At 40.9% G+C, this 19,552-nt stretch overlaps 1 pseudogene across 1 annotated transcript; it reads left to right on the top strand.

Annotated features, from left to right (window-relative positions):
- Positions 1-2,006: 2,006 nt before the first annotated feature.
- On the top strand, positions 2,007-12,888 carry LOC308691841 (tripartite motif-containing protein 16-like protein; annotated as a pseudogene). The gene is made up of 6 exons: positions 2,007-2,606; positions 9,518-9,613; positions 9,697-9,932; positions 11,092-11,251; positions 11,655-11,702; positions 12,365-12,888. The product of its transcript is annotated as a tripartite motif-containing protein 16-like protein (transcript).
- The last annotated feature ends 6,664 nt before the right edge of the window (positions 12,889-19,552 follow it).

Genomic DNA, 19,552 nt, shown 5'->3' with positions numbered 1-19,552 from the left:
TGTTCCAGAGCATGGTGTGTAAAAGTCACCAATGCTCTGTTGATTCCATAAGAGTTACAAACTTCCACTGGCTTTAATGTCAGGAAAAACTGTGTGGCGGGAGCTTCTTGGAGTGGGTTTCCATTGCCGAGCATCTGCATGCAAGCCTCACATTATCAAGTACAACGCTAAGCGTCAGATAGAGTGGTGTAAGGGATGCCGCCACTGGACTCTGGGGCAGTGGAGACATTCTGTGGAGTGACGAATCACGCTTCTCTGTTTGGCAGTCTAATGGGCAAGTCTGGATTTGCTGGATGCCAGGAGAACGTTACCTGCCTGACTGCATTGTGCCAACTGTAAAGTGTGGTGAAGGAGGGATAATGTTATGGGGAATGTTTTTCAGGGGTTGGGCTAGACCCCCATACTTCTAGATAAGTGAAATCTTAATGCTTCAGCATACCAAGACATTTCAAGACAATTCTGAGTTCCCCACTTTGTGAAAACAGCTTGGGAAAGTCCTTTTCTATTCCAGCATGGCTGTGCCCCAGTACACAAAGCAAGGTCCATAAAGACATATTTGGATGAGTTTGGTGTGGAAGAACTTGACTGGCCTGCCCAGAGCCCTGACCTCAACCCCATCAAACACCTTTGGGTTGAACTGGAATGGAGATCGCGAGACGGATTCATGAACCTGGAGGCCTGAGGTGCAGCCAGGGAATCTGCAACACATGGTCAAGCTGGAAATCGGGATGCACAAGGCTGAGCTGTAGAGCTAGATGGAAACAGCAGAGAAGGAAAAGCCGAGGAGCTGAACGGCACAGGGGGAGGCGGCGGTACCAGGGAACTGAACGGCACCAGCAGATCAGGGAGCAGGATGGGACCGGCTGACACGAAAGAACTAGGAGGCTGGGTGGGAACATCTGGGTAGGAAGGACTCCAGATGGAACCAGCAGCCAGACGGGACAGGCAGAGAAGCAGAAGGTTCGGGAGTGGGAACATGGATGGGAACTGGCTCTGTGGACCACAAATCAATGAGCCAGTGATCCGATCCTGGCTCAGGGATGGTTTGTGCAGCAGGCCCTGACTCCTGGAAGAACCTGGCGGTAGGCTCCGGCATTAGGACAGACATGGTGGATGGCTCCATAGCGGGAGCTAGCAAGGGGTGCGTGGCGGATCAGGGCTCAGGCTCTGGTTCTGTGGCGGGTGCCAGGGCTGATGCCCTCTACATATTCAGCGAAGCTCGTTAGTGTAGTGTGAAAGGCACACCAGGTCCTCGAGAGAACATAATCCTCTTGACTGATGAGGAGTCGTTGCACTGCTGGTATTGTATATCCATACCTTTAGTATTTGTACTTCACTTTTTAGGCTGGTTCTTCTGTTAGATGTGGTGGCATACATGAAGACAAGTTGGAGTTGCAAAAATACTCTGTCTTTTATACACTAAATCAAAATACTGAGATGTACGGAGATGTAGGTGCGATGTAAACCACACAAAAGGTAAATGTAAATGCAAACAAGACCTGACCGACTTAAATGGGAACTCAGGGCTATATATACAAGGAACAAAAAAGGAAAATAAATGAGATACAGGTGAAAACAATGGGTAGCTTTGTAAACAAACGAGAGCATAATTAGTAACCAAGGAAACCAAAACTAAACAGAAGAGATAGGGGGTGCCCTGCCACTGATCTCTATATATAAATATAAATATTATAGATAACACTGACATAACACTTACAGATCAATATTTTCGCCCCTACCAATGTCACAACTCTGCAACTCGTGTCATCTAGAATTTAGTTTCTCATTCTTTAATACAACTTTGGCCTGTCATTCATGTGCTCAGAACAATATTTTCGACTTCACTTGAAGGGCACATAAACAGCAGGAAAGTGACCTTTGACCAGGAATGAGGAATTAAACTGCTTTACACACGTCACTCAAACACAGAAGCAGGAAACTATTTCAACTCCTCAGTTCAGAGAAACAGAAACTTAAGTGTTGTTGAGCTGTTGTGTGTTTGTGTCTCTCTGTATTCATGCAGTAAAATGGCAGAAGCCAGAATTTCAGTGGATCAGAATGAGTTCACATGTTCAGTGTGTCTGGATCTCCTGAAGGAACCAGTGACTATCCTCTGCGGACACAGTTACTGTAAGATCTGTATTACAGACTGCTGGGATCAGGAGGATGAGAAGAGAGTCTACAGCTGCCCACAGTGCAGACAGACCTTCAGTCCAAGACCTGCTTTAGCTAAAAACACCATTCTGGCTGAAGTGGTGGAGAAACTGAACAAGACTAAACTTCCTGCTGACTGTTACGCTGGATCTGGAGACGTGCAGTGTGACGTCTGTACTGGAAGAAAATACAAAGCCGTCAAGTCCTGTCTGGTGTGTCAGGAATCTTACTGTCAAACTCATTTTGACCGCCATGAGGAATATCACTCTCGTAAACCACACAAAGTGATTGATGCCACTGGACGACTGCAGGACATGATCTGCCGTAAACACGATAAAGAGCTAGAAATGTTCTGTATCACTGATCAAGAATGCATCTGTGTGTGGTGTAAAGAGTATGAACATAAAAACCACAACACTGTATCAGCTGCAGCACAGAGGACAGAGAAACAGGTATGAGCTGAGAGGGGTTGATCACGCAGAAATGAAAGTGCTTTCTTCATTTACTCACTGTCGCTCCGTTCCAAACTGGTTTGACTTACTCTCTTCTGTGAAATTTAAAGATAATATTTTTAAGAACGTCTTGTCTATTTTTTGGCTCGTTTCCACTGACCGGTACGGTACGGTATGGTACGCAATTATTTCTGTTTCCACTGTCAAAAGTTGTGAATGGTTCCAAAATGCCGAACCGTTCTGTACTTTTCGGGGGAACATAGCACAGTGGTACAGTACTAAAGGGTGGAGCTAGACTCGCTACACAATGTTGATTGGTTGACAGAGTATCGTCACCTGCGCGTGCTACAAGGGGATTGACAACATAAGAAGCGCCTTTTTTATATACAGTTAAAATATAATACTACTGTTATTGTGTCACGAAATGTAATAATAATAATACATTTTATTTATGATGCACTTTACATTTCAACGAAATCTCAAAGTGCTACAGTAACAGGGGGTTAAAAACAGTCCCAAATATCACAAAAACAATAAATAGCAATAAAACACCACAAAGTTAAAATTAAAATCATGAGAGTTAAAAAGCCTTTTGAAATAAAATGTCTTTAGGCCCTTCTTGAAAACCTCCACAGTTTGTGGGGCCCTTAGGGTCTCTGGGAGGGCATTCCAGAACCGTGGGGCGACTGCCTGAAAGGCCCTGTCTCCCATGGAGGAGAGTTTAGTCCTTGGTTGGTACAGGCAGTAGGTAGAGGTAGAGGAGCGGAGGTTTCGTGTGGCGGTGTGTGGGATGAGGAGTTCACTAAGATAGGCAGGGTCAGTTCCATGTATACACTGATGGGTGAGGAGACAGATTTTGTACTGAATTCTATGTTGAATAGGCAGCCAGTGTAGTAATTTCAGGACAGGTGTGATATGATTGTATTTTCGCCTCCTCATCAGGACCCAGGCAGCGCAGTTCTGAATATGCAGGAGCTTTTGCAGGCTTCTGCCAGGGATCCCAACAAGGAGGGCATTACAGTAGTCCAACCTGGAGGAGACAAAGGCATGGATCAACCTCTCAGCATCCGGTTTGGACAGGGAAGGGCGGAGTTTGGAAATATTTTTAAGGTGGAGGAAGGAAACCTTACAGAAGTTGCGGATGTGGGTGTCCAATGTAAGATTTGAGTCAAGTCTGACTCCGAGGTTTGTAATAGAGGTAGAAAGAGCGATGTGATGGCCAAAAATAGATATACTACTGATGGGGGAGGACTGGGTTTGGTGAGGGGTACCAATCAGGATGGCTTCGGTTTTGCTGCTATTTAATTGAAGAAAGTTGTCAGACATCCATGCCCCTATCTCCTCCAAGCAAACCTGAAGTGCAGACGGCAGCGCTGAGGGGAGTGAGGAGTCCATTTTTATGTATAATTGTGTATCGTCTGCGTAACAATGGAATGTAACTTTATGTTTATGGATAATGTGACCAAGGGGTAGTAAGTAGATGGTGAAAAGGGTCGGAACAAGGACGGACCCTTGTGGCACTCCACAGCTGACTGTGTGGGGTGATGATTGGGACTGTCCTAAAGCCACATACTTCAGCCTGCCTGCGAGGTATGACTGGAACCAGCTTAGTGTGGTCCCCGAGAGTCCTACCACAGACTGGAGACGATGGAGCAAGATGTTATGATCCACGGTGTCAAAGGCAGCCAACAGGTCCAGTAGGAGAAGGAGAGATGGTGAGCCCTGGTCTGCAGTCATAAGTAGGTCATTTACGACGAGTACCAGAGCTGTCTCCATGCTGTGTGCTGCTCGAAAACCAGACTGAAATTTTTCGTATATGTTATGGATTTGAAGGTGATTGTGAAGTTGGGCTGCAACAACTTTTTCCAGGACTTTAGACAAAAACGGCAGGTTTGAAATGGGTCTGTAATGAGCCAGGATTTCCGGGTCAAGTGACGGCTTTTTCAGATGTGGATGGATAACTGCAGTTTGGAAAGCTGGAGGAACCTGACCGGATTTGAGTGACTGGTTGATGATTACTGTGATCAGTGGACTGATGGCTGTAATGTTGAATTTTAATAATGGTGTGGGGAGAGGGTCTAGTGAGCATGTGGAGGTTCTCATGCACTTTATGATCCTCTCCACCTCTGTCTGAGAAATGCATAAGAAGAAAGAAAATGTTTTAAATGGATTTGCAAGACTGATTTTGGAGGAAAGTGAACCTGTAGCAGAGAAATTGGACCGAATTGAAGTCACCTTGTTGGTGAAAAAAGTCCATAAACTTATTGCACTGGTCTGTACTGATGTCAGCATGTGCATATGTGGGAGGTTTGAGAAGAGAATTTATTGATGCGAACACCTGTCTTGAATTTCCAGTGCAGTTTGAGATTTTATGTGAAAAATATTGAGACCTGGCTATGGTAAGTGCTTTGGAGCATGATTTTTGGTGTTCCCGGTAGACCTGTTTGTATACATGTAAGCCACTGGAGGTGAATTTCCGCTCCAGGGCACGGCCAGCCGTTTTCATCCTCCAGAGCTCTGTTGTATACCAAGGGGCTGACCTAGAAAAAGTAACTGTTTTTGTTTTGATTGGTGCATGTAACTCAAGGATATTATAAAGGCTGGAATTATAATGGTCAACAGAGCCATTAACAGATGCGAACTGTGTGACCAGTAAAGCTTGCTGTATATCTTGGTTGAAGAGGGTGGAGTCTATTGCTTTTAAATTTCTGAACCGGATTTGACGTTTTGTTTTATGATAGGGACTTGCTAGGGGGGCAATTCCAAGGAGATAACCTTATGATCAGACACGCCCAAGTCGTAGACTTTCATGTTGGTGATGGGGGCAGTGTCTATTATCACTAGATCAAGAGTGTGGCCTTTTCTGTGTGTAGGTACTGTGAAATGTTGTGTAAGATGTAAGCAGTCCAAGAGTTCAAGGAACTCTGCAGCAGGGCGGTTTGTGGGGGAGTCAACATGAAGGTTGAAATCTCCCATAATGAGTGTATTATGGGTTATTGCACAAAGTGATGTGAGTAGATCTTGTAGCTCAGTGATAAATCCAGGATGTGGTTTTGGGGGGCGATAGATGAGGAGTATTGTCATTATTTCTTTATGAGATCTGCATTTGAATAGAGGACACTCAAATGTAGTCAGCTCTGGAAGTGGGAGGGAGGTGGTAATCAGATCTTTGCGATGAATAACAACAAGACCTCTGCCACGGCTGGTGTTTCTAGCCTTCTCCAGGTAAGTATATCCTGGAGGGCAGGCTTCGTTTAGTGCAAGATATGACTCTGGTTTATGCCAGGTTTCAGTGAGGCACATCATGTCTATTTGTTTTTCAAGAATATGTTCAGATATTAAACTAGTTTTATTTGTCAATGACTGGATATTGAAAAGGTCTATTTTTAATTCTGAGATGATCTTACATTTAGGAAAAGTGCGGAGAAGGTGGAGAAGGTGAATCCACTCCGCGTTTCCCATACCTCCAGTGTTGCCCGTTCTGACGCAGCCCTTTATTGGTCCTTGTGTTTGTCATGTTCTGATGACGTAATTTCCAGTGACACGTTTGATGAGTGCTGCGGAGAGACAGCCGATGAGGATAAGGTCCAGGTGGAGACGAGCCGACGGAATCCCCATGTCCATCAAACATGGCAGTCTACATGCGTGTTGGGGTCGACGATGGTGGGGCCCGCGCTCCACCACGCAGATGGGATGCGATGGCCCGGATGCTGCCGCAGCGGGGCCGGCGTGCGCAGTCCCTCCCAAGCACCAACGCCGCTCCCGGGCTCCAATGGCTCCGTCCCGTTGACCGCCTCGTCTGTCCGGTTCATCCAGAGCAAAGCGCAAGCAGCCGTGTTCATAAAGCACGAAGAGTCGCCGTTGCCATTTCCGAGATCTTTGCATGGGATTATCGAAGTCGGTTCCCTCGGGCGCCAAACACAACCATCCACCATCCTCCTGTCCCTCCCGTAACACTCCAAAAATAAATCACTGTGAGCCAAGAGAACAACTTGTTTCTTTTGCTTGCGTCTGTGTTTAATTAATGATCCAGGTTGTGTTTTCATATTTCAGTTTGCTGTCGACGTGAGCAGACAGCTTCAGCAGTGTGTCCTCCCTCTAAATGTAGTTTCAAGAGTTTTTCAGGCGATAATGTAGTTGTTTAAAGCTCAAATCTGTGGTTTATTTATAAAGATTTATGAAAATTTTATCCAGGTTGTGAGATCCATTCCAAGCGATCAACGGGTGCTCGGCGCTCATGTACCCCGCTTGGAACAGCCTTTCCTCGGCTGTTTCCTTGGTTAAACATGAGATATAATTTGTCTTGTGTAGACCTAATAGGCGATCTTTGGTCTCATGAATATACAATTTGTTCCCTGGCCAATCGTTTTGTGCACATATTGCACATTAATAAGTTTAATATTTTTTTTAATGTAAACGAAAAGAGGCAGGGTTGAGTTTTATATTTCATTTTAAATAGGCTATAACATTACATGCAGTGAATATAATCAATACGTGTTGCCTGAACCACATTGGTGTAGCTATAATGTTTAAGATTTCTTTAAATGAAAACAAAAAGAGGCAGTGTGGTGATTTATAACATATTTCGTTTCATTGTTGCCTAAAATAGGCAATAAGAGATGACCGGAGTAACAGAGCGAGCCGAATGATGCTTTCAAGAACGCGCTGTTCATTTGCAGAATTACCGGACTCGCGTCCTTGGCAAGTCCAAACTTTGCCTAATGTTGGTGATTGGCTTCTTGTGACAAACATGCCGAGAAGCAAGAACAAGATCTGCTGTATGTCATCCATTGTTGTTTATGTCGCTTTCTTCTTCGCGCGAAAATGACGTCGATCGCTTCTTTCTGGCATAGGCTACACCACGCCTATCAAGTAAGGGTACTGTTGGCAGTGGAAACGCTAGCCGATTCATGGTTTACCGACCCGAACTGTACCGTACCGCTCTGTGGAAACGAGCCATAAGCCTAAACATTAAAAGTACAAAAGTTTCAAGCTCCAAAAAGGAGAAAAAGTTCAAACTTAAACAACTCCAGTGCTTTAAAAAAGTAGTGCACTTAATTGTATTGAATGTGCACCTGTAGTGTGTAGGCTACTTCAAATCTTAAAACTACATTTTTAAAGTCCGCATGAACCGGAAGTTGCAAACGACTTTTCTCCAGTGTTGTGACGTATTTCCCATTGAAAAGAAATATTGAACAGAGGGCAGGGTTTTACTCTAGCACTCCTCCTCTCCATCTCTGCTCATAGCAGACTACGGTTTGAGGGGAGTGGTTCAGCGTTTCCCAAACCAAGCCGTCAAACCTACATCATCAGCCATTCCAGACCGGAAGTAGCCTAACTTTTCAGACTTTGATTAAAGATTACGATGGCAAACAATTTTTTTCTATGTATTAACTTGCACGGATTAATTTTTCACCACAAGACTAGGAATATGCACTAACAAAGTAAATAGGGTCAATTTTGATTTTAGTTGGACTTTAAACCTGTACTTGCAGATAGTATAATATTAATAAAATAAAAGGCTACGTAACGTAAGTGCACTTAAAGAGAGCACACTTTCATGATTTTTTCTTAAAAAACTTATACATTTATAAAAAGTTATAATGTTAAATTATACTATATTAGCTATATTAGCTTTTGTTGTGCTTTAAAGAAGTGCAATTATTTTGATGTGTGGATTAACATACTAAAGCTCATTTAAAGCTCATTTCTTGTTTATAATTTTAACTGTAGTATGTTGTTCAGTATCATATTTAAAGTGAATATATTTTTAATTTACTAAAGTGCAACTTCATCATTATATTGTGCAAAAACAAATATATTTAAATACATTTACCATAAATGTTTGTCAGTAAACTTTAAAGTAAACTATAATCTTTAAACATTATGTCAAAGTCCTACTTAAGAGGCTCAAAAACACTCTAAAGTTAACCTATTAATATAAATTGAATCTGTAATACATTTTCATTTAATTGTAAATATCATGCAGCTAAGTGTCTGAAAACATTACGTTCAGTTCACACTTAAGTTGTTCTTTTATACTATATTATTTCCAGTATGTTAAAGTGTTTTTTCTAAACTAGGAGCCTAATTTTGATTCACAAATCAAATCATTGATCAACTCAAGTATACGGAGCATCAAAATTAAATATGGTGACATCAAAAACATCAAACTTCACTGGTGCTTGTGTCATGACATCATGATGTTTAGTCATGTGACTTGGACATGCAAGAAAAAGTGAGGTTTGATGTTATTGATACATCACCATATTTATGGCTGATACATTCTTCAAAATATCTTCTGTTGTGTCCTGCAATAGACAGAAAGTCATACAGGTTTGGAACGACATTAGGTTGAGTAAATTATGACAGAATTAAAACTTAAGTGTAAAGTATGCATATTTGAAATAATGCCGACACTGGCTTCATATTCATTAATAATCTCATTTCAGGAAACTATGAATCTGTGGTTTAAACCTACAGTATATCCATATTACCATGCTGGATCTTTAACCACTCCGCCAATTCTGGATTTATGTAACTTTAATTTTCTTTTGTGATAGTAGTTTTACGTGCCATTTGCTGTTATTGGTTTGTCCTCCAGAAACATAAACTACAATTAATACAAAACTCTGCTGCTCGAGTATTGACAAAGACCAAGAAGAAAGAACACATCACACCTATACTAAAATCATTACATTGGTTACCTGTTAGTTTTCGTATTGATTTAAAAAAAACCTTTGATTAGTTTATAAGGCACTGCATGGACTTGCTCCAGACTATCTTTGCTTACAGTTAGTGCCGTCGCAGGTGGGGTGCGAGGCCCTGTGCGAACTTGAAATGCGAGGCCCTGCTCATTGATGTGGATGCTCAATTGTGCTATATAAATAAAATTTGCTTGCTTGCTCCAGAAACAGTTGAAGGAGGCGCAGATGAAGATCCGTCAGAGAATCCAGCAGAGACAGAAAGATCTTCATCAGCTGAGAGAGGCTGTGTAGTCTCATAAGGTGAGTCTGGAGAAGAAGAGAAGTGTGAGACGTCTCAGTTTGGACTCACTGAACTCACTGTGTGATTGTGATGTGTGTAACAGCGCTCTGCACACACAGCAGTGGAGGACAGTGAGAAGATCTTCACTGAGCTCATCCGCTCCATTGAGAAAAGCTGCTCTGAGGCGACACAACTGATCAGAGATCAGGAAAAGACTGCAGTGAGTCGAGCTGAAGGACGACTGGAGCGACTGGAGCAGGAGATCAATGATCTGAGGAGGAGAGACGCTGAGCTGGAGCAGCTTTCACACACACACACCATCACATCCAGTTCCTGCAGGTAACAGAGATCTAGAAGAACTGGATCATAGTGGACTTGAGCAAGAGACTCACAGAGAAATATTTCATGAGAGCAGAATGAGACCAACTTAAGCAGGGCAACATAAAAAGCACTCTAAAATTCAGATATTTGCATTTAATACAAAAAGTAAACTATAACACATTAATTTAATTGCAAATAACATGGAATTAAGTTTCTGAAAACATTAGAAACTTACATCTAATCTGCATTCATATGTTTTAAAGTACATTATTTATGTTATAATTACGGTACTCTTTAAAAGTGTTCTTTCTTTTGTGTTCTTTTGTGAAAGTGTTATTTCACAAGGAGTGTAAGTGTGAAATACTAGAGTTTGTAGCATTAAATGATGAATATGAGAAGAATGTGCTGATTGTGTGAAAGTCCTGGATTGAAGCGAGTCACTGAAGAGAAGTGAAGTCAACAAGAGCCGTTCAGGGGTGCGTTTTCAAAAAGCATCGTTAGCCAACTATGTTCGCAAGTTCCATCGTTATCAGCATAGATCAACGAGTCGGTGTTTCCCGAAACCATCGTTCCAACGAACATTCGCAAACAGCATCGCAAACTTGTGTGGTTGGATCTACAACTCTTGACTTGTGGTTAGAAGCAGAGTTTCTAGTTTGCATGACGTGGACTCAATACATCATTATCTTGAGCAAAATAAGCAAGCTGACATTCAGTACAACCCGTGTCTTTTATTTAGAATACATACAAGTGTCATTTATGTCTTTTAGTTTGTCAAGAGATTTAAAGCACAGATTTTGAAGAGTGCGCATGTGCGAACATGCTCTACTATGTAAGAACGAACCGAAATAACTGAGAAAAATGAGAAATAGTCCTCAGGTGCCATGTCTGTAATTTATATAAAAATCTAGCATTAATTTGATCTTAAACAGTTTAATTAAAGTAAGTTTTTCCTCCACCATGTGCGTGACGTCATAAACCAAGGTGGTTGAACGACCACTTTGCAACAATATGGTTTTGGGAAACAGTCGTGACTAGCTAGTTGATTTCTTCAACGATGCATCGCACTATGTTAGTGAAGCAGTGAGTAACATCGTTGTACGGGAAATGGCAGGGGAATGTACAGGTTATTGGCTGAAGTGTGGAGATGATGAGTTTTGATTTCTGTTTTCTGTAGAGTTTCCAGTCTCTCTCAGCACCTCCTGAATCTACAGACGAACCCGACGTTCCCTTCGGTTCTCTCTCCTCTTTTGATGGCGTGAGAGAATCTGTCCGTCAGCTGAGAGACAAACTGGAGGATTTCTGCAAAGAGGAGCTCAAGAAGATCTGTGATAGAGGTAAAGTCCTGCTCCTCCTTTATTAAGACGTGCGTAGAATGATCCGAAATGTGAACGTACAACAATTTCTGAAATGTTCCTATGATTTATAAAACATCCATTCACACAAATCATTTTCCTACATGCATCCCACTTTATAAATCACAGTTCATCTTTAATTCAAGAGCATCAACTCTACTAAACAGCGACAGACATCTCTTGATGGTTTAGAAGTAATAAATACATATTTGACGTAGAATGAAATCCATTGGAATTTAGGATTGAATCCGATATGAGTGTTTTTTATATTTGAGGCATCTGGAGATTCTTCTCTTCTCAGAAATGAGTTCTCCATCATCTAATATCAGATTAGAAACGTCTCAGAAATGGATGTATTTTATCTGTCATCTGTTTTTTTCCACAGTCACATTCATCAACAAGAATCCCAAGACCAGGAATGACTTCCTACAATGTAAGTCACTAAGAAACAAGCAGAAAAACTCACTGAGTGTGTTCATGTTCTTCCTGTAGAAGGAGAAATAAATCATGATAAAAGAGTTTTATAATTGATCATGTAAATGATGATTTGCACAGGATATCTGATCAGCTGTGTTGGAGCTATTTAGTGCTGTGTTTAGATTTCATTATGATAAATTTATTCATTTTTGATTTAATTATGATTAAATTTCTGTTAGTGTTTTGTTAGTTTATTATTTGTTTTGTTTGTTTCAGGCACGCTAGGGGGCACTATAGGTTATTTAGGTAAGCGCACGGCAGGGACTAGCATGCACCAGGTTAGGCATATGTTTTTTTACCGGAGCGGGAGAGGCACAGGAAATTTTCTTTGATCTGTGTTTGCTCGACTTCAGTCAAAAACTAAACCACGTTTTTGTTGAATTTTAATACTTGTTTGGACCTGATGTTTTTCCCACCCGCGTACACCAAAACCCACGGTGCATCAGTGGCTTTTTGATTTTGTTTGATTTGAACTTTGACTTGAGATTTTTGTTACTTCGTTGACAAACGGCCACTACAAGCTGTAATGAAACACTGATGATTGAACATTGATTCATGAAGAGTTCAGAGACATTAAAAGATCAGAGAGATTCATAATTCCTCTTTTCTCTCCATCAGATTCTCATCAGCTGACTCTGGATCCGAACACAGCGAATAAACACCACTTTCTGTCTGAGAGGAACAGAGTGATTATTGACTCTTTCCCAAAGTGTTATCCATATCCTGATCATCCAGACAGATTTGATACGTGGTGTCAGGTGTTGTGTAGAGAGAGTGTGTGTGGATGCTGTTACTGGGAGATTGAGTGGAGTGGTGAACATGTGTATATATCAGTGTCATATAAGAGCATCAGAAGGAAGGGACGGGGTAATGAGTGTGGATTTGGACATAATGATCAGTCCTGGAGTTTGTACTGCACTTCCTCCAGTTACTCATTCAGACACAATAACATACAGACTGTTCTCCCTGTAAAGCCCATCAGCAGAAGAATAGGAGTGTATGTGGATCACAGTGCAGGAACTCTGTCCTTCTACAGCGTCTCTGACACAATGAGCCTCATCCACACAGTCCAGACCACATTCACTCAGCCGCTCTATCCTGGGTTTCATGTTTGGTCTGGATCATCAGTGAAACTGCGTTGATGTTTCAGAATAGACTGTAGAGAGATTTTACCCATAATACTTCGAGCTGCATGATAAATCAGTAACAGTGAGATGTTTTAGAGACTCTTATTTTCTCTTATATTTTTCACATGATTTTTGTAATCCTCAAGATGTGAGTAAACAAGCAACACTGTTAGAATTGCATCATCTACTATCTTATTTGACTAATAAGTGAATTGAAAAGGATTGAATAAGTGTTGAGTAGCATTACATACTGTGGCGAGCAGGGCCTGTTTCAGAAAGGAGGTTCAACCAACTCTGAGTTAAAACTTGAATTCTGAGTTGACTGACTCTGAGTTAAGCGCGTGCACCACAACTATAAAAAGCCATTATCAATGGAGCGCAGATATTATGAGTCACCATGGCAACAGCACCAGACAAAAAGAGGTCTGCATATTTTTCACCAGCAGAACTGGATGAGCTTCTGCAAGCATATGGAGAGTACGAACACATATTATTATTATTATTATTATTATTATTTTTTAAATATCGGCTGCAGCAGCGAAGGACAGAGAGTTAGCTAGGGAGAAAATAGTTGCTCGAGTCAATGCGTAAGTTTACATTTTAATTACTGCTATACAGTGTTGGGTGTAATTAATTACCAAGTAATCTAAATACTGTAATTTAATTAAAGGGATTACTCTTATTTCTTATTTCTGTAATTTAAAGTAAAATGATGTAATTGCATTAGACAATTCTGTTAACATACATTTTTAAAAGGTATATTTTTAATGTTCTACACACTTTGGTCACTGCTCTCACACACACTGAGGGTGCTTTCACACCTGCCTCATTTAGTTCGGTTTAATCGCACTAGAGTTCGTTTTCCCCATTGGTGCGGTTCGTTTGGGCAGGTGTGAATGCGGCAATCGGGTGCGCACCAAAAGCGGACCAAACAAGCGTACCGAGACCTCCTGGAAGAGGTAGTCTCGGTACACTTTGGGTGCTTTCACATCTGTAGTTCAGTTCATTTGGTCCGGACCAAGGGTGAAAAATGATACTTTGTAGCATTTTTCAGGCGTTTTGGTTCCTTTTCACACCAGACTGATCGCTCTGGTCCGAATCAGTTTATGAGTTGATAAAACGAACCAAAATGCAGTCACGTGACTACATCCACATCACTCGTTGGCCAGATATGTCTGGCATTTCCATAACTGCACTTCGTTTGGTCGGAATTAACGTGCGGGAAAATCCGGCAGATAACACGCCGCTGTTTACTATGGAGAGACGACTGCGTGGGCTGATTGTCCTTCGTCATATTTTATTATATAGTTTGTCTACACCACTTTAGACAAACAAGATTATTTGAGAATGAAGCGAGGATGCGGCTGTTAATAATTTCTATCAGGCTCCGCACCTCCTCACAACTTAAAGTTTGTCCGCGAGTGCAAACTGTCAACAAACATTTCTCCTCATCCCATAATCACAGCGCAGCTGACTACGGCAACTGGCTTAGTCCAAAAATGCGCAGTTCTTTGGCAGTTGGTTCTGTTCAAGGTCGGATCACGTTCTCACCACAAACGAACCGCTCCAGAGTTCGTTTCAAAACGTACCGAGACCACCTCTTCGAGCAGGTCTCGGTACGCTTGTTTAGTCCGCTTTTGGTGCGCACCCGAGTGCGATTGCCGCATTCACACCTGCCCAAACGAACCGCACCAGTGGGGAAAACGAACTCTAGTGCGATTCAACCGAACTAAATGAGGCAGGTGTGAAAGCACCCTTAGAAACGAAATCTGGAGCGGTTCGTTTGTGGTGAGAACGTGATCCGACCTCAAACAGAACCAACTGCCAAAGAAATGCGCATTTTTGGACTAAGCCAGTTGCCGTAGTCAGCTGCACTGTGCATTAACGTTATAGGATAAGGAGAAATGTTTGTTGACAGTTTGCAGCATGCAGACAAACTTGAGGTTGTGAGGAGGTGCGAAGCCTGATAGAAATTATTATTAACATTATTTTCGAGCCGCATCCTCGGTTCATTCTCAAATATTATTGTCAGTTTGTCTAAAGTGGTGTAGACAAACCAGTGGTTCCCAAACCTGTCCTGAAGGCACCCCAACACTGTTGTCACAATGTTGTCACGTGACTGCATTTTGGTTCGTTTTATCAACTCGTAAACTGATCCGGACCAGAGCGATCAGTGTGGTGTGAAAAGGAAACAAAACGCCTTAAAAATGCTACAAAGTATCATTTGTCGCCCTTGGTCCGGACCAAATGTACCGAACTACAGATGTGAAAGCACCCTGAGTGAACACAGTGCAGGACCAGAGACAGAGAGGGTCGAAGAAAGCAGCGGATGCAAGTAGCGTATTCTCAGAGTTTGCTGTGTAGCCTGCTCCCTGAATCGTCGCGCTTATTCATTTGTGGATGTTAACTAAATCTGTAAGTCAGCTATGCTGTTTACCGTATTTCTGAATATTATATTTTATTCTGGTGCGCTTAACGTTATTGCTACTGTATAATAGTAGCCTATATGCTATTCACCAACTAAACTTATACTACAGGGCCGTTGAATGCTTGAATCTGATTGGTTGATGAACGTTCTTAGGTGTGCATTATTTTCAGGGAAACGCACAGCTAAAGTAGTTCCAGGCAGGTCTTGACCGCATTACAGTTCCATATCACTTCGCGTAGTTAACGGTAATAACGGAAAATAGGATACAATTCATAACAAGAAAAAACATGCAGCCGCATGCGCTTGATCTGCAATTTTCAATGTCTAGCTTCACAATCAATGGAAACATGCAGTTTAATTTTAATAAATAAAGGACATTCCTATCTATAATCAATAGAAAATTAAACTGAATATAGGCTAAATAAATGGATAGTCCTGCAGCACGGATTTTTATTGCAGATATTATAACAAATAAATAATTATTGATAGGCCTTACTTGTTAAAAGGCTTTTTTTTTTTTTTTTTTTTGGCTATAGTCTACTGTCATCTGTCAATAATGAAAAAAAAAAAGAATGAACGAATTAATTAAAACGAATTGAATTAATAAATAAATAATAATATCGACGCACATGCTTTTCTGTCTCATTATTGCAACATCTCTCTCTAATAACTGCATAAAGCCGAGCCGAGGACACACTTTAAGGCCGGTTATGAATGTAATTTGATGTCTGATCATGCCCAAACGCGTGTTCAGCGCGTTCAGTCTGTGTTCAAAGTCGGTGTTTAAAATCTGCTGCAGTCGATGAAAACAGTCAGAGAATGTGTCAGCTAGTCGTGTGTCCCAGCATTAGTCTGGTATCAGTGGCTCAAACCTCCGTTACTAACTCTAAAATGACGTTTTGGAATTCGCAACGGAGGCATTGGTTTGCTGCGTAAGAAATTAGTCCTACATACAAGAGCGTTTTAATGACAAAAACTTTACAAACGTCTTGAAATACGTAATCTGAACAATGTTTCGAGGTGTGGTAACTGTAGTATAAGCGGAATAATTGACTTCAGGCCGTTGAATTATTAGAAAAATAATGCACACCCGAGGTGAACGGCCACTCCGCTTCGCGTCGTGACCGCATTACCACCTCAGGTGTGCATTATTTTTCTAATAATTCAACGGCCTGTCGTCAATTATTCCTTACATATCCTATTCAATGCGTTCACAGTCTCTTTCACGGACATCATTTGTAGTGGCCTATTCACAAACTGTTTGCTCAAGTGTAGCGTTTTCTCGGAGTTCACTTCGTAGCCTGCTCCCTCAACCGTGTAGTTCAATTTTCCATAAATTTATTGTATGTCATTATGTCAGTATCAGTATTTGCTTTCTACCATGCACAAATATAAATGTCACTGAACCTTTGCTATGTTATTGTAACAATGAGCACTCAAACACACCGAACCAACAATTGGATGGGGGTGATCATATTTGGGGGTCCATGACATCTAAAAGATAATAAAACCGGTGTAATTGTAAATGCCTAAATATTGTTTTTAAATTATTATTATTATATTTTTTTTACACAACTATACAGTCAGGGCTTGTGTGAGCTCTGATGTTGTTAATCAATGCTGTTTCTGACCCTTTAAAGAGGATCACAAATGAAGAGCTGCCAGATAAGAGGACTTTATCTTTTAAAGATAAGAATAATAGACAAATCCTTCACAAGTGAGATTTTATGTGTTTGCAAGTGCTGAAATATCACTATCAACACAACAGAGTCTGTGTGATGATTCTTCTCTCCAGCTCGTTTCATGAATGTTTTGAACACAGTTTGTTGTTTCTCCTCACAGTCTCTGGCGCCCTCTGCTGGTCTGATGTCACTATGACCTCATTTCCTGCACTCTGTGTTGCTCTGCTTATCAAACCCTTTATATACTGTCTATGATCAAACCTGGGCTGCATCCGAAATCAAATCGCACCTACTCAAGAGAATAAGCGATTTCGGACGTTAATCAAATCTGCCTCTGGATCTTCCTCCCTGCTGGAAGTTGGGCAATGGCCAATGGGCAAATTTTTTTTTGGCTAAATGGCGATGTATGGTAGGCCAATAATCTCAGTATTTACAATATTTTTCTATTTGAATTAAAAAAGATCTGTATTTTCTTTAATTTTTATTTCATATCCTAATCAACATTGTCTTATAACATTGTTCATTGAATGCTAGGAAAACTGCTATCATAAAAAAATACACTTGTAGCTTTAAAATTCGATAGCACATTTATGTCCACAAACAGCAACAAATATTCAACAACAAATATTTTTACTTAGTGTTGTTTATTTAAGTCAGAATTATTGCGCTCCTATTCTACTGCGCTCCGTCTGTTTGGCTCGCATGCACGCGGCGGCGCTCGTTCACGGAAGTTTAACTTTCAGAAAGCTCGTCCACTCCTGACAGCAAAATGGAAATATTTGCTTGACTTTCTATCATTTATAGATGGAGAATATGTCCGTGAAAATGTAAGTTATGCACTGAGGAAATTACTGGATGTCACTTCAGCTTAAAGATTATTAATAGAGGTATATTTGTTTCCACCAATCGCTGCACAAGACAAGGTTATGTATGATGACGAAGGCACGTTAGTGCTAGCCCTCCCGGAACCGTAGAGAATGCATTGCAGTGCCTGCACTCAAACACACCAAACCAACAATTACTAAAAACACACAAAAAAACTGATTTTGCACGGGCATTTTGCACTAGTAATATACATTTTAGGATGGGGGTCCCTCACGTGAGGGTGATCATATTTGGGGGTCCATGACTAAAAGATAATAAAAAACCTGTGTCACACAAGTTTGCACACTGTCCCTGATTACATATGAATTTGAAATGCCTAAATGTTGTTTTTATTGTTTTTTTACACAACTGTACAGTCAGGGTCAGTGTGAGCTCTGAAGTTGTTAATCAATGCTGTTTCTGACCTTACTTTATTAATCAATATCTTGAATCTCACTTTATTAATCAACGTCTTTGCTGTTGACTTTCAATGATCCAATTCAACCATACTAATAAGCTTTAGATAAACTTCACATTTGTATTTAATTTTTTCAACATAATGCATTACTTTCAATAAAAAAGTAACTAAGTAATGTAATTAGTTACTTTTTTTAGAGAGCAATGCAATATTGTAACTACTTTTAAAAGTAACTTTCCCCAGCTCGGAATACAATAGAATCATCCCTATCATATTTTAAACCTGATCAATGCAAGTCAAAGGGATATTTTAAAACTTCAGTACTAAAAATGTTATATAATATAATGAAAACCAAAAATAGATAGAACAGCTGAAGTAGGCTAATCTAAAAAATGTTTGAAAAGAGTTAACATTTACCTGCTATATGCAAAGAGACTTTTGCATATAGCAGGTAAAGGTATAGTTTTTTTTTTTTAACCCAGAGCAATTCCAGGCTATGTGACACCAGAATAATAGAGTTGACCCTGCGTAATATATATATATATATTATGGCAAGCCGTTCAGGAAATACTTAATATGAAGTCTGAATGAAAGTCTGAATATATAAAACGAATGTCTGAATATATATGGAATGAAAGTCTGAATATATAAAGATATAGAATGAAAGTCTGAATCTATAGAATGAATGTCTGAATATATAAAATGAAAGTCTGAATATATAGAATGAATGTCTGAATATATAAAATGAAAGTCTGAATATACAGTATAGAATGAATGTCTGAATATATGAAATTAAAGTCTGAATATATATAGAATGAAAGTCTGAATATATAGAATGAAAGTCTGAATATATGCAACCAGGAGCGCTGTCTTCATAGACAGGAACTTAAGCTCCACTGATTGCAGAGGCTCAAAGGGAGCACTCTGCAGGGCAGTTAAAACCACTGAGAGGTCCCAAGAGGGTACGAGGGGAGGACGAGGAGGATTTAGTCTCCTGGCTCCCCTCAGGAACCTGACGATCAGGTCGTGCTTCCCTAAGGATTTACCATCAACTGCATCGTGATGTGCGGCAATTGCGGCAACATACACTTTCAGGGTGGAGGGAGACAGCCTACGCTCCAACCCTTCTTGCAGGAAGGAAAGCACGACACTGATGGGGCATTTCGTGGGTTCTAGATTTTTAGAAGAACACCAGTTGACGAAGAGGTTCCACTTCAACGCATAGGCATGTCTCGTGGACAATGCTCTAGCGGAAGTGATGGTAGCCACCACAGCTGGTGGTAGGGT

Source organism: Scardinius erythrophthalmus (genome assembly GCF_964197995.2).
Source record: "Scardinius erythrophthalmus genome assembly, chromosome: 1".
NCBI classification, from domain to species: domain Eukaryota; kingdom Metazoa; phylum Chordata; class Actinopteri; order Cypriniformes; family Leuciscidae; genus Scardinius; species Scardinius erythrophthalmus.
This window is presented reverse-complemented; position numbering and strand designations above follow the sequence as displayed.